The sequence below is a fragment of the Heteronotia binoei genome, chromosome 1 (assembly GCF_032191835.1).
Source record: "Heteronotia binoei isolate CCM8104 ecotype False Entrance Well chromosome 1, APGP_CSIRO_Hbin_v1, whole genome shotgun sequence".
In the NCBI taxonomy this organism is placed as follows: domain Eukaryota; kingdom Metazoa; phylum Chordata; class Lepidosauria; order Squamata; family Gekkonidae; genus Heteronotia; species Heteronotia binoei.
In genome coordinates, this window is record NC_083223.1 from 239978967 (window position 1) to 239995572 (window position 16606).

Sequence of the window (16606 nt, forward strand, 5' to 3'; positions counted from 1 at the left end):
TTCAGAAATGATAAAAAATATTAAAATGGCAGGTAGAGAAAAAAGTGAGAAGCATGAAACTGGTTTAAAATGGCAAAAAAACCCCAAACTCACCAGCTGCCACCAAACTCAACTGGAAACATCTGAATATAGATTTTTAAAATCAGAATTCCAAAGGGAATTTGAACTTCTTGAACATAAGAAGTCTGGGTCAAATTTGCAGATTCATGACTCTAACCATAGGGAAGAAGAATCAAGAAGGGAGGAAGTACTAGACAATGTCTATAAAAATAAAATAAAAAAAGAGGAAGGACATGCATTTGCACATTTGCTCCAGGTTTGTTGAACAGGAAACATCTGAGCTGGAATTCCCAGCAAAATACCATGAAGATCTTGTGGCTAATATTTCCTGTCTTTTTATGGATATTCCTGTCTGCTACAGGTAAGTTATTTGAAAACTAAGGTGTTAATAATGAATAAATAAACATTAATGAATAAATGAACAATGAAATAATGAATAATTAAAGAAACATGGAGACATAACAAAAGCTTCTATAAATAAGTCTAAACCATTTTTTAAAAATCCATCCATCACCAACCAAATAATTGTGGGAAGTTCTCTTCAAAGCTTTCTCCTCAGTAAATCCTGGATTGGATGTGGCTGTTTATCATGACATGACAATGACATGCAGATACTCATCCCTAAGAATATACCGATTTGGAAACCAGAGACTCCATTTAGCTGTTGTGGATAAATACTAATCCATGGGTTTAACATTTTTAAAGAATGTATAAATATGACCCTTTCATTTCTATTTCATTTTGTATGCTGAAACTATCAGCCATTTCATTTTGCCCATCTTTGTTACTGTTCTCAATCTGCATGCCCTCCCTTTATATGCAAGATGGTAATCAGAAACAGGTAATGTGGAGTGCTTGAGTACTTGTGCTCAGCAGTTGGTTACTGGGGAATCAGCAGTTTGGCCCCAAATGGAAGAGGATGAAATCTGAATTTGATTGTGTTCTGACCATTAACAATCATTAGATGTGATCAGACTGGGAGTTAGCCGCAGCTGTCTCTTGGCTTTTAAAAAGTTGATCCAGTTTGAGACATGCTGTGGCAATCTAAAGATGAGATCACACACACTAATTTATGCACTTTCAATTCACTTTCAATGTACTTTCCAATTGAATTTTGCCCATTCACACTATAAAATCCAGTTGGAAAGTGGATTGAAAGTGCATTATTTAGTGCATGTGATCACAGTCAGACTGCGCCAACAACATAGTCATGGTCTCGTGAAATCAGGAAGAGGCAACAAATGCACAGAGAAGAGCGATCATACTGCTCCTATGTCTCCATGGTATGCCTGGGCTAATCAGACAGCTGGAAACACACTGTGGAAGTGCCTCACCAAATTTTGCCACTGGAAAGCTCCCAGTGTCTGTTAAATGGGAGGCATTGCAACATGAGGTAGGTGCAGATGGGCCATGGGGGACAGATGTGCAAATGTGATTGTGCCCATTAAATCCAGAGTTGGGGGTGGGTATGGCAGGCCAAAACACCCATCTGATCACACCCATTATGTTTCCTGTTATTTATGTTTTTTCAGAACTCTATGCCATAAATTCCTTCTATCACTGCTTTGGATCTGGACATATTTGTATTGACCGTGAGAGCTGTACTTTCCCTGATACCATCATTGGAACATGCAACTACTCTGTGATTTGCTGCAAAAGGTAAGGTAACATTTTTCTTGGGTGCAATACACTTAATATTATTTCACCTGTTATAGTGCTGCTGAACTATAACAGGTGAAATAATATTAAGAAAAAAAGCTTGGCTCAGTTTGTAGGGATATTCACATTGGGGAACTTCTCACCCCATCTTCAACATTTATGTAATTTGCTATTATCATTATTAATAGTAGCAAGAGGTTTAACAAATGCATTTAGGAACTTACAAACTAACTGCAAGTAGCACATTATTAACAATGTATATCTTTGTACATTGGTATAGAAGTATGATCTCAGCAGGGCTTTTTTGGTAGAAAAGGCCAGCAGGAACTCATTTGCATAACAGGCCACACCCTCTGATGTCACCATTGTTCCACATAGGGCTTTTTATAGAAAAAGCCCAGCAGCAATTCATTTGCATATTAGGCCACACCCCCTGACACCGTCAGCTAGAACTGCGTTCCTGTGCGTTCCTGCTCAAAAAAAAAAAAAAAAAGTCCTGGATCTCAGTATGGCAGGGTTGTCAGATGAGACTCAGGCTTATATCATGATCAATGATTTCTCTAGCACGCAAATGTTTGAATCTCCTAGTATTATATGATTTGCCCACCAAAAGTAATAACATAACCATGCTTGACATATCTACATCCTTTGCTATCAAGCTTGCAGTGTAGCAGCCAGGATATTCGATTCCCCCCTTCTTTTATTTATAAACATTCTCAGCTGAAACAATTTTGTCCTCCACTTTGTGTCCTGTGGCCCACCCACATTTTTATTATGATCTAATTCACTTTTTCTCTCTTTTAGCCCAGACTAGAAAACAGAGCTCCAGCTCCCACCTATTACCATGCATAAAGGTATTCATTTGAACTTCAAAGGAATTTAACCTGCAGAAATAGATCCTTCACATCAGAGATAATATACTATTTGATTGCATTGTTTAAATCTGTGATTCTGAACCTAGATGGATCATAAAGTTGTTTCTGTTTGGGGTGGGTCATGGGTTTAGTATCTTGTGAGCATATTTCAACATATGGTGTATATCTTGTTATAATCTTGTTATAATTCAATAAAAACTGAGAATTAGAGTGGAAGAGTTCTTTATCCAATGTTTATTTCTTGATTTTACCATTTATGATGTTGCAATCACCACAAAGCTAATTTTTCATGATGGTTGGTTTTTCTTAATGTTGGTTTTTTCTACCCCCAATGGCAGCTGTGTGGATGAGGCTGAAAGTAACAAGCTTGTAGCTGCAAGACTCAAGAATAGGGAGGTGGGAATGGGTACCTTTAATGTTAGATGTAGGGTTGCCACGTCTGTGTTGGAAAATACCTGGAGATTTTGGGGTGGATCTTGGAGAGGGCAGGGTTTGGGGAGGGGAGGGGCCTCAGCATGGTACAATGCCATAGAGTCCAGCCTTCAAAACAGCCATTTTCTCCAGGGGAGCTGATCTCTGCCAGCTGGAGATCGGTTGTAAAAGCAGGAGCTCTCCAGGCCACACCTGGAGGCTGGCAACCCTAGTAGAAGTTTTTGAAATTATGGACTGGATGTTATGAAGATATAGTTTGTTTAAGACATTTTAGATTTGGTTTTTTGGTTTTTTAATGACCATCTGGATTATACATATATGTATAGAAACTGAAGAAAGAGGGTCACACTATGCATAAAGAAATGATTCCTTGGTTATGTGTAGATCTGACCATATATCATGTCTGTTTAGGGATGAGGGATTCTATAAACAAAACTTTGAAATCTGTAGGAAAAAGATTTTCTATAAATGCAATAAATCCAGCTTTCAAAGTCTCTCTCTCTCTCGGCTTGGCTTCGCGAACGAAGATTTAAGAAGGGTGCAATAGTCCACGTTTGCTGCAGGCTCGCTGGTGGCTGACAAGACCAATGTGGGACAGGCAGGTCCGGCCACAGCGGCTGCAGGGAAAAGTCTGATTTAGGGTTGGTCCTGTAGCAGTGCGATTCTTGTTGATCTTAGCATCTGAGGAGATGATGCACCCCAGGTAGCTGAACTGCTGGACTGTCTTCAGAATTGATTCACCCACAGTGATGCAGGGAGGGTGATAATCTTCCTGGGGTGCAGGCTGGTGGAGAACTTCTGTCTTCTTCAGACTAACTTCTAGGCCGAATAGCTTGGCAGCCTCTGCAAAGCAGGACGTCATATGCTGCAGAGCTGATACCGAGTGGGAGACGAGTGCAGCATCATCAGCAAACAGTAGCTCTCGGATGAGTTTTTCCATTGTCTTGGAGTGGGCCTTTAGTCGCCTCAGGTTGAACAGGCTGCCATCGGTGCGATAGCGGATGTAGACACCATCGTCATTATTTTTTGACCGCAAGTAAGGATGCCCGTTGACCGCGGCTAGCCAACTGGGGTGGAGGAGACGAGCTTTGTTTAGGCCACCTTTTCTAGGCCCCTCTCCGTGTGGAGCAAGCAGTGCTGTCCCTAGATAAGGCTGCTTGGTCGTTCAGGGTGTTGCCGAAAAATGCTTTCGTCTCCGGGTTAGCATCAGGCGACCAATACCCTGAACTGCCTACATGCAGGATCGGGACTGCAGCTTCCAGTGGCACCTTCCACCTGCCGTTTCGCCCCTTGCCCATCGCTGCAGGACTTGATGCGTTGTGGGTTGTGGATGTGGATATGCCCTTCAGGCCTGCGCAGAGGAATTTTTTAGGTGAAGCCCAGTGTGCGCGGTACTGGCTCCACCCTTTCACCTGGGGGTCATCTGCCATGGCCCAGTAAGCCGGGACGCCGGCAGCGAGTCCTCCAGGTCGTAGGTGTTACATTAACGAGCTCTATCTGCCCGGGTTTGATGTTAGAGTTTTCCTTCTCTTAAGCTGGCAAGGTTGGTGGGCCCAGCCTGCCCATCCGGTTATACCGCCGGACAATTCGGTCGCACCATGACGTAGCAAACTCTGTGAAAAACAGGGGGGACCAGCGAGAAGGTGTTGCATTAAATACTGCAATAAGAACAGTAAAAGAGGTAAAGACAACTAGATTATGTTTAAAGAAAGATTTATTGAAGATATTTCCATATTGGGAGTTCTGGCCCTCACATTTAAAGGGATGGCACACCTTTTCAATGCCTTCCTTTCATAGGAAATAATGAAGGATAAGGGCACCTTCTTTGGGGGCTCATAGAATTGGACCCCCTGGTCCAATCTTTTTGAAACTGGGAGGGTATTTTGGGGAGAGGCACTACCGTCCTCCACTGTGAAGACTGCCCATTTATACTCACTCTCTGTTTCCTATTACTCAGCCAGTTTTTGATCCACAAGAGGACCTGTCCTTTTACTAAGCTTTCTAAGGAGCCTTTGATGAGGAACTTTATCAAAAGCTTTCTGGAAGTCAAGGTAAACAACATCCATTGGGTCCCCTTTGTCCACCCCCTCAAAGAACTGTAACAGGTTAGTGAGGCAAGATCTTCCCTTACAGAACCCATCCTGAGTCTTCCTCAATAACCCGTGTTCATCAATGTGCCTGCTCATTCTGTCCTTGATAATGGTTTCTAACAACTTTCCCAGTATTGAAGTCAGACTGACTGGCCTGTAATTTCCCGGAAATCCTCTGGAACCCTTTTTAAAGATGGGGGTGACATTTGCTACCTTCCAGTTTTCAGGAACGGAGGCAGATTTCAATGAAAGATTACATATTTTTGTCAGAAGATCAACAAGTTCAACTTTGAGTTCTTTCAGAACTCTCGGATGTATGCCATCCAGACCTGGTGACTTATTAGTTTTTAATTTGTCTATCAGTTGTAGGACCTCCTCTCTTGTCACCTCAATCTGACTCAGGTCTTTCAACACCCCTTCCAAAATTAGTGGTTCTGGAGCGGGCAAACACTTCTCGTCTTCCACAGTGAAGGCAAAAAATGCATTCAACTTCTCAGCCATTTCCCTACCCCTGATGTAGCCCATCTTTGTATTCAGGTACTCATGATGTTATACATGGTTTACTAGCCTTCCCCTTTAAATCCGCACAACCTTGTGCAGTAGGTGGGGCTGACAGACACAGCACCATCCTTAGGAGATCTAACGCAGACTCTCACGCAGGTCTATGCAACTGGGCTGCATAGGGAAATGGCTTTAGGATTGCACTGATAGTGACTGATTGAAATCAGCCTGTGAGTTTTGCAGGAATCTGACCTTCAGTCTTCCCAGTCCAGAATTCTGATTGCAACAAATCTTGGCTTCTTCTTCTGGCCAATTAAATAAAACGCGATTGCTCCTAACTTTGAACAATTTGAACAATTGCTTTGAACAATTTTGAGGAAGAGAAGAAGAAGAAGAAAAAGAAGACCATAAATTTATACCCCACTCTTCTCTCTGAATCAGTCTCAGAGTGGCTTACAATTTCCATTATCTTCTTCCCCCACAACTGACTCCCTGTGAGGTAGGTGGAGCTGAGAGAGCTCTTCCAGAAGCTGCTCTTTCAAAGACAACCTCTGCAAGAACTATAGCTGATCCAAGGCCATTCCAGCAGCTGCAAGTGGAGGAGTGGGGAATAAAACCCAGTTCTTCCAGACAAGAGTCCGCATACTTCACCACCACAACAAACTGGCTACTGATAGAAAGGATAAACAGGATAGAAACCTGGTAAACTAGTCACTAACTGCTGTTAATACACCTATGTCCTTAGTAATGTTTGATTTTTTCCCTCTTCAGTGTTGGCTCCAACCATTTTCTCGCCATAAATACCAACAACTGTCCATAACAATATAATTCCCAGGGTCCTGGGTGGGACGTGCCAAAAAAGTACCTTTTCAGGTTCAGGTATATTGGACTGGGAATATATTGGTAATTCCAATATTCCTGAATTCCAGATACCTGTATGGTAATTGGATTTGGAGGGTCCCCCCCCCCCATTTCCAGTTTTTTCAGGACCATTATTCTGTATGGGGAATGGCTGGGGAAATGGAACAGTTGTTTTGAAAGATTTCCAGGTGGCCGGGGGAGTTGTTTTTAGAAGAAGAAGTAGAAGAAGAAGATATTGGATTTATATCCCGCCCTCCACTCCGAAGAGTCTCAGAGGGGCTCACAATCTCCTTTCCCTTCCTCCCCCACAAAAAGCACCCTGCGAGGTGGGTGGGGCTGGAGAGGGCTCTCCCAGCAGCTGCCCTTTCAAGGACAACCTCTGCCAGAGTTATGGCTGACCGAAGACCATTTCAGCAGGTGCAAGTGGAGGAGTGGGGAATCAAACCCGGTTCTCCCAGATAAGAGTCCGCACACTTAACCACTACACCAAACTGGCTTTTAGAGGCACAAGCACCACAATCGCAGGGAAGCTGCTGGTGCCTGTCCTTTCAATCAGTGGCTCCCAACCTTTTTGGCACCAGGGACCAGTTTTGTAGCAGACAATTTTTCCACGGACTGTGGGGGGTGGTGCAGGGGTTCTTGCTGCCCCAGGCCACCCTGCTCCCATGTCCCTGCCCCCATGGGGGTCTTTAAATACGGGGGAGACTGGGGCTGCTTCTGGCCACCTCCCCTGGAAGGGGAGGCAGCCTCAGAGCGAGGCCACACTGCCTCTTTCGTCCACCACCGTCTTTGGAGTGAGGCTGTGTGGGTGGGCAAAAGGGGTGGTGGAGCAAGCCTGCTCTCCTCTATGCCTGGGAAGCAGGGCTTGGAGGAGAGCACACACCGCTGATCCATCCCACCGCTCTCAGCTTCCCAGATCTGTGACCCAGGAAGCCAAGAGTGCTGTCCCTGTGCAGCCTGGATGCTAACACACCACGGACTGGGACCGGTCCATGGCAGGGGGTTGGGGACCCCTGCTTTAAATAACCCCCAAGTTTCAAGTCGATTGGACCAAGGAGTGAGTCCAATTTTATGGGCCTCTGAACATTATTTCCAGTGGAAGGGGGGACAGAAAACCCTGCAAGCTGCTTCCAGGGCAAACCCCCCCCCCCATGTCTGCAAGTAGGAATCACTGACAGACAGCGAGTTCAGCAGAACTTCTACAGAACTCAGTAATCCCAGAGGAACCACAAGCCAATGTGTCAAGCCAGAGAACCAAAATCAAACCAGAGAATCTTGCAGTGGAACCTGAAGCGGGGTGGGGGTGGGAGGTTCAAGCCCGTTACAACCAGTGTACAGACTGCTATGGAAGTGTCAAACTCATTTTGTTATGAAGGCCAAATCTGACATAAAGGAGACCTTGTCTGGCTGGGCCATGTCAGGCTGGGCCATGTGTGTTCCTATTTAAAGATTAGGTAGCAAAGATACAAACTTTATAAAGGACCCAAACACAAATATATTTCCTAAAAAACTTAAAACTTGCTAAAAGCATTAGCACTTGTTGGTCTTAAAGGTGCTTTCTTTGTATTTCTCCCACGGGATCCAGGGAACTGGGCAAAGGAAGCTCTGGCTCTTTCCTTCCTTCCCCAGGGGCCTGGGGGGGGGAGCCTCAGCAAATAGAAGGAAGAGAGGCTTCACTCAGTATCTCTGCTGTGCGATTGAGGGAGCCTGGCAAAGCAAGCTATTCCTTCTTCTTCCTCCCCAAGGGAGGAGCCTCAGCCAATGGAGAAAATAGAAGTTTTGCTCTGCAGTCCCTGTGCAATTGAGGGAGCCTTGCAAAGCAAGCTGTTATACAGAAAGGAGAAAGAAGGAAGCAGATGACAGTCAGTTGCTCAGGGGCCTGAAAGGAGCCCTCCGAGGGACTGATTCGGCCGCCAGGTCAGATGTTTGACACCCCGGCTTTGCAGAACGAAGTGTCACTCTGGCAATGTGAGCTTAAAAGGCTGGCCTCCCTAAAAAAGCAGTGTGCCAACCAAAGCTGGTTATACAAGCTTGAGCAAACACGGGTGGAGGACTCACATGTCCAGGCAGAGTTTTTTTTTTACCATCACCTGAAAGCTACTACAGTTGGGGCACCCAAACGCATGCCACAGAACCCATCTGAACAGATCAACCATTGGCTGGGGAAAAGCCCGGCTATCAAGCCTTGTTTTGCATACATGGCAACACGCTCCAATATTTATCTCTCTGCAAAAAGAAAAATCTGTCACCTAATTTGACTGCCATTTGCAAAAAAACCAAACAAGCCCGACGCCCCCACAAGCGTTTGCAGCCCACAGACCTTCGCCTACTCATCCTTCCAGGAATGAAAGTGGGCGGGGCTTCCTGACTCCGCGAGCGCGCACGAGTGAGCGGAGCCCTTCTTTGCCGAGGGGCATGCCAGGTCTGGTAGTCTTTCGAGCCTCCTGCCTGCTGTGCTACCGAGCGCAAGGACTTCGAGTCCCAGAAGGTGCCGCAGTGGTTAGCTTGAGCTGCTTTTTCCTCGGCGCCTGGGTTTTAATCACACGTGGGAGTGGTGAAGCTGGAAGGGGCTGGAGGGAGTGAGACGCAATTCCTGGCAGGGCGCGCGTCTAACTTGTTCGCTTGGGCTTTTTTGCAGTCTGGTGGGGAAAAGAAACTGGTGAGTTTTAGGCACTTAGAGGGGAAAGTCCCCGTTGATCCGAGGGTGCCCGACCAACAAACGGTTCTATAGAACCGATAGCGCATTAGGTAACGGTTCCATAGAACTGGTGCGAACCTGCTGAATCCCACCACTGATGGTGACCCTGTGAAGTTCACACCTTATGGGCTTTTCAAGGCAAGGGATGAGCAGAGGCGCTTAGCCATTGTCTTCCTCTGCAAAGCAACCCTAGACTTCCTTAGTGATCTCTTATCCAAATACTGATCCAACTAACAACCATAGATGGAAAAGGAAAGGTCCCCTGTGCAAGCACCAGTCAACAACGTTTTCACGGCAGACTTTTTATGGGGTGGTTTGCTATTGCCTTCCCCAGTCATCTACACTTTCCCCCCAGCAAGCTGGGTACTCATTTTACTGACCACAGAAGGATAGAAGGCTGAGTCAACCTGGAGCCGGCTACCTGAAAACCCAGCTTCCACCGGGGATCGAACTCAGGTCATGAGCAGAGCTTAGGACTGCAGTACTGCAGCTTTAACCCTCTGCGCCATGGGGCTCTTGGGCTAATCTGGGCTTTTTAGGCCAGTGGAAGCTGGGGTTTCAGGTAGCTGGCTCAAGGTTGACTCAGTCTTCCATCCTTCCGAGGTTGGTAAAATGAGTACCCAGCTTGCTGAGGGGGAAAGTGTAGAGGACTGGGGAAGGCAATGGCAAACCACCCCTTAAAATGTCTGCCGTGAAAATGTTGTGAAAGCAACATCACCCCAGAGTTGGAAACGACTGGTGCTTGCACAGGGGACCTTTCCTTTTTCCTTTCATTTCCTCTTATATATAATTTAAAAGTAACACACACATTGGATTCATCCCCTGGCATCTGCTGTTCACAATTGCTTGCAAATCGGGGTGTTCTACTGCCACATTGACTTAACCATAGATATTAGGGGTGTGCAAAGAAAAAAAATCAGGAGAATTCAGATTCAGGGGTATTCAGGGCTTAAAAATTGGGGTGGGGGATATCTCCTAACAGCAGATTCAATAGCCAGATATGATTTGGGAGCTATTCAGCTATTCCCAAATATATGGTCCCATTATACTGTTAATGAATTGTGGCTGGGGGGGGGGGTGGATTTGAGGTAGAGGCTCCAAATTTGCAGGGCATCTGCAGGGCATCTCTCCCACAGATCCCCCCTGTTTCAAAGAAATTGTATCAGGGGTCCAATTCTAGGTGCAAGAAATGCTCTGATACTAAACTACCTTCCTACTTAGATTAATACCATTTAAATATCTCAGTTCTTTATGTATTACTCAAAAAGACACATCATCTACATGAGAATTGATTTCATTCTCACTTCAAGGTCTTTATCGGATAAAATTACAAACTCTGAAATTGGTAATTTTCTTTGGTGAGATTATGCTTGGGTGTCCTATGTCTTGTCTTCAGGTCCTGCACCTGCAAAAAAAAAATTGCTTGTCCCTATATAAATCTGTTCTGCTTGCCATAGTTTTATCCATGAATCTGGAACTCAAAATAAACCAATTCCTATGAGATAGCAACTCCAATGACTCATCACAAGTGATTTTATGGGATGCACTCAAACCTGTTATGAGAGGCTACTTGATCTCAATGTTGTCTCACCTAAAGAAAAGAAAGACTGCAATCAAATCTGATTTATTAGACATAATTGCACAATTTAAAAAGCTTCACAAAGAAATGGAGAATTTATAAAAAACTGCTAACTAATCATAATCTTCTGGAATCTCTGTACTGTTCACAATTGCAAAAGAATCTATTATGTCTGAAGCAGAAGCACTGTTGTAATTCTGCTGAATCTTTGTGGATGCTATCCTGGAGAGTGAAGAACAAAAATACCTCAAGATTGGTCAACGCTTTGAGAGACAATAAGGGCAAACTGCATACCAAACCATACAGTACCTGAACTCTTTGCCAGTTACTACACAACAGTATACTCCTCCAAATGTCCTGCTGAAAATACCATTTCAGACTCCAATAACAAAATTGGAAAAATGAAAGAAGCCCATCAACTAACTCTATGTAGACTAAAGCAGGAGTCAAGGTGCACTTTTAAGACCAACCAGTTTTATTGAGAACGTAAGCTTTTGTGTGCTCTCTAAGCACATTTCATCAGACAAGGGGATCAGGTATTGTGGGCTGAAATACATGTAGTTTGTTGTTTAAGAGTGCAAACTGGCTGTGGTCGCATGATACAACAGTGTGCCTTGGTCATTTGGTCTGGATAGCCGTAAAAGATAATAAAATTCCCTCCCATTTGGTGTTTTTGCAAATCACAGAAGGAAATGTATTTCCCAGTTGTAGGCTACCTAATTTACTTATCAGCATCAATCTATACATTATAAACATCATTCTAGTCTGCCATTAGAAAACAAGAATACATAAAATGAAAATGGGTTGGGTATATGTAATGAGATGAATAGTCAATATCTTTTATTTGAGTATGTCAATATAAAACATTATTCTGATACACTATTATAAAAGAGAAATACATTGGAATATTGTGGATGTATAGCTATACTCACTGAGAGTGGGTTTAGCATATGTAATGAGATAAAAAAACAATATCCTCTTCAGTCCTGGGAAGGTGTTTGTTCCAAGTTTCATAATAATTTGTATTTTAGCAATTTCTCTCTCCATTGTGTTCTTGAAGTTCCTTTGCAGTAAAACAGCTACCTTGAGGTCACCCATTGAATGCTTTGGAAGGTTAAAGTGTTTCCCACAGATTTCTCAGTTCTGTAATTCCTAATGTCAGATTTGTGTCCATTTATCCTTTGGTGCAGGGTTTGTCCTGTTTGCCCAGTGTAGAGAACTGAAGGGCATTGTTGGTCTTAAAGGTGCAATTTGACTCCTGCTTTGTTCAACTGCTTCAGACCAACATGGCTGCCCTCTCGAATCTATCTACGTAGACTAATTGAACTATCAGAAGTTCTGGCTATAATCAAATCCCTAAAGAATAACACATTTTGGAGACTGTTAATATTTGGTCTTGCTCTGTGCTGTGATTAATTACATTTCTATATGCTAATTACATTACATTTCTATACGCATGCTCTGATAACTTGTGCATGGAACCAAACAGGAACTTTTTTGTGATCCACATATTTTAAAAACCTTTTCACATATGACATGTTGCAAAACACTAATCTATGGTTTCACTAATGAAATGCTGAAAAATGCAGGATTTTGGAGGTTTCTAGGAAGCTGATGTGCGCAAAAGAGGTATTCCAGCAAAGCTCTATGTCAGGTTGCTATTAATGGGATGTCATGGTTAAAAACACCAGCTGAATTATAGCCCAAGAATCTTTACAATTGCATACATTTTCTTCCACTCTGCTTCTGTGTGTCCTCATTAAATTTTATCTGATGGGCAGCCTTTAAAGTCATCAGACCAAAGGTGGTAAGACTCTACAGGTGGACATGAGAAGGGAGGAAGAACTAGACCGAGAATATACAAATACAAACAGAAAACACATTTGCTTTCCCTGCCCCAATAAAAAGGGTGGAAAGGGAAGACTATTCATTGCTATTTTTCTCATGGAACATCTGGCCCCTAAGGAAGATTGTGCTCACCTTTGGAGAAGCCAAACTACTGCTCTTTGAGAAATCAGTTCTGATCACTTTGCAAAGGAATCCAATCCTGTGACCAAATTGGTGAGGAAATGGAATTTGTATCACTTTCTTGTTGCTTTCACAGTGGATTATCACAAATTCAGAGGTCTAGGTGGGTAGTGAATTGCTGGAACAGCAACCATTCAGGACTGTTTGCCTTGCCGTTTTCTTTTAAAAGAGATTTTTCTTTTCTTCTTTACAGTTAAGAAAATTTATTTTTTGGTAGGAAATGCCAAGTTTGGGGAAGGAAAATTTCATGCAGGCTTACATTGAATGGCTATTGTGGACCGCTTTGTGCCTACTTTCAGCAATTCATTTTTTGAACTATTGAAGTATCTAATAAACCTTGAAAACTGGAACTTTATAAACAAGAAAATGATTTGCAATAGCACAGGCATTTATTCTATTTGAGAACAGGACTGTGGAGGCAATCTTGCATTTTCTGGAGACATTTTGAAAAAAAACATTTATGAGTCTTTAAGGAATTTTTGTATTTAATGTGTTAACTGTAAAATTACTACTAAATCACATGCATGATATGGCCAATGTATTTTAGTTATTTTCATGGTTTTTGTCTTAGCTTTAATCTACCTGGAGACTGGGAACCGTATCTTGTCACAGTGTGAATTTTGCTAAAAGACCATTCTAAACTATTTCCAGGCTAACATTTCAAGGCTGTATTCAATATTTTATGATCACTTAATTTGGTGGGATCTTACTAATATGAAACCAGGCTGACTAAGTTAATTATTGATAAGCTTTTTGAAACAATCTGGATGACCTTTACACATCGTGCCACATTTTCAATTCACACAGTCTTCTGTTTCTTGACCAGTGGACTGTTCAGAACATTAAAAAACAAAACAAAAGTAGCCCTACCACTTCAGTGCAATGGAATATTAAATGTACCAATCAGGGTTGATTTCCTTTAGGATTGACTGATTTGATCTCCTACTACCCTCCTAATTTCTGTTCCTTGGCAATTAATATGCAACTATTATTGGTACTAGACATTTAGGCAGTTTATGGGGAATAGGACTATCAATAACATTAGCCATGTTAGCTACAGAGCGACTCTATGTTCAGAGGCAGTGCACGCATACAGACAAGTAATGGGAAACTGCTATTTAATAAATGTGCAACATGTAATCTTGAAGTCAGCCTGGGCGTTTTCGCACTGACCTTCAAGTGGCGCGACCACCCTCTTCACACCGGAGGATCTGCCCGGATTTCGCACAAGAAGCGCCGGCGCACCCAAAAGAGCCGGCTACTTCCGTCGCGAAACCCGCTCAAACGTTTTCCTGCTTCTTGGCGGTTTCCGTTTGAGTGGGTTTCGCGACGGAAGTAGCCGGCTCTTTTGGGTGCGCCGGCGCTTCTTGTACGAAATCCGGGCAGATCCTCCGGTGTGAAGAGGGTGGTCGCGCTACTTGAAGGTCAGTGCGAAAACGCCCCCTGTTTCCCAAAGGGTGTTTGTAGCTGGATGGACCTTTGATCTCATCTTGCAAGTCTTATTTTAAATATGCTTAGTTCTGGGCAGTATTTGGGCTGACTTTTATGCAAAATTATATATTTAGGAAAAACACATAGATCAGCTATCCTGTCACTGGGGTAGTGAATGTGTCAGCCTATTCCATGAAAAATAGAAGGATGTCAAGCAATGTTGATGGACCAAGAGAGAGATCTTGGGGTCGTGGTAGATAACAAATCAGCCAGTATCATAATGCCCCTGTATAAATCGATGGTGCGGTCTCATTTGGAGTACTGTGTCCAGTTCTGGTCACCACACCTCAAAAAGGATATTATAGCATTGGAGAAAGTCCAGAGAAGGGCAACTAGAATGATTAAAGGGCTGGAGCACTTTCCCTATGAAGAAAGGTTGAAACGCTTGGGACTCTTTAGCTTGGAGAAACGTCGACTGCGGGGTGACATGATAGAGGTTTACAAGATAATGCATGGGATGGAGAAAGTAGAGAAAGAAGTACTTTTCTCCCTTTCTCACAATACAAGAACTCATGGGCATTCGATGAAATTGCTAAGCAGACAGGTTAAAATGGATAAAAGGAAGTACTTCTTCACCCAAAGGGTGATTAACATGTGGAATTCACTGCCACAGGAGGTGGTGGCGGCCACAAGTATAGCCACCTTCAAGAGGGGTTTAGATAAAAATATGGAGCAGAGGTCCATCAATGGCTATTAGCCACAGTGTATGTGTGTATATAAAATTTTTGGCCACTGTGTGACACAGAGTGTTGGACTGGATGGGCCGTTGGCCTGATCCAACATGGCTTCTCTTATGTTCTTAATGTTCCCTCTAAGCCGTGGAGTCTTGCAAGCAAAAAATTCTACTTCTTGAGTTACTGGCATTAAAGTTGCGAGCGAGTGACTTGACTACTGTATCAATTAGTTTTCTATGGGGCCATCCTTCCTGAACGAAGACAAAAATGTGTGAGCCAGAGGGTAAAAAACTGTGAGTTAGCTCACACTTACTCAGTTCAGAGGGAAATTGATGTCAGGTATAAGGCTAAACTAAAAATCATCTCTTGGGCACAGGCAAGGAATGTTTGATAAGGGAGATATTAAATTTTATTTCTTTGCAATTGTACATACACACATTCATACATCCCAAAATCCACCTTGGTACAGCATTAGAAGAGAAGAGCTTTTTCCCCTTTAGAATGTGGATCAGCCATGAATTTTTTCCCATTAAAATGATGTGGGTACAACTGCTTGCTTAAAAATGTTTTTAGTATTGGTTTAGTGTAGTGGTTAAGTGTGTGGACTCTTATCTGGGAGAACTGGGTTTGATTCCCTTCTCTTCCACTTGCAGTAGCTGGAATGGCCTTGGGTCAGCCATAGCTCTTGTAAGAGTTGTCCTTGAAAGGGCAGCTGCTGTAAGAGCTCTCTCAACCTCACCTACCTCTCAGGGTGTTTGTTGTGGATGGGGGGAAGATAAAAGGAGATTGTGACTGCTCTGAGACTCTGAGATTCAGAGTATAGGGCAAAATATAAATCCAAAATCCAATCTCTGAGGAACCAAAAATCTTCTATTAAAAAGTGGGGGGAGGGAGGCATTGAAGATGTCACTCTAAGGTGGCCTTATATATGAACAGGCAACATACCTATTGCTATTTTTAAAGATTCCACTCATTCCACACAAAAAATATCCTAGTGTAGTGAATGCTGTCTATCCCCTTAAGGCGCCATGTGGAGATTCTGTATCTGTATATGCTGGCTCTTCCCCAAGGTTTAGCTGGAAAGTTACATTTTGAACGAGGTGAAGTTTGAAAGAGTCCACCACAGATCCTTGTACAGTGTCTCAATAGTGTACTGCCAAATTTACTAATGAGAATATCACCAGGAGGAAGTCAGTCGTCCTTAGAGAGGGCTCTAGGTGCTGAATCAGCCTAAGGGGTTATACGACATTTTTTATATAATCACTCTTGAAAATCCAAAATAATCATCATGTTTTCATGTTTCAGCACCACTCACAGAGTGCACAGGTGACCCTTTGATGAGAAAGTGATCACACCCAGAACAGAGGAACCACCAACTCTCAATTCAGTTAGCCCACTAGAATTAACACCTCTGTAATCTCTGGATTTCACTTCAATTGATTCATCCTCACCCAGTCTTCCAACAAAAGGTTTACTATCTAACACTTCTGCAGCTTCATCTGATTTCTTGGAAAAGAAAAATACAGAATTTGAGTTCCCACCAAGTTACCATGAAAATTTATTGGCTCCTCCCCTTTGCCCTTCTTTGTGTTCTCATTGCTGCTCCAGGTAAGATATTTCAAAAGGGGTGAAAGGCATAAGAAGAGTCAGAAAGGATC

General features: G+C 43.2%; 1 long non-coding RNA gene across 1 annotated transcript; it reads left to right on the plus strand.

The window, feature by feature from the left end:
- The first annotated feature begins 216 nt into the window (after positions 1-216).
- Positions 217-2566, plus strand: LOC132587550 (uncharacterized). Its single transcript, XR_009556453.1, has 3 exons — positions 217-421; positions 1593-1719; positions 2524-2566. It is a non-coding gene; the product is annotated as an uncharacterized LOC132587550 (long non-coding RNA).
- The last annotated feature ends 14040 nt before the right edge of the window (positions 2567-16606 follow it).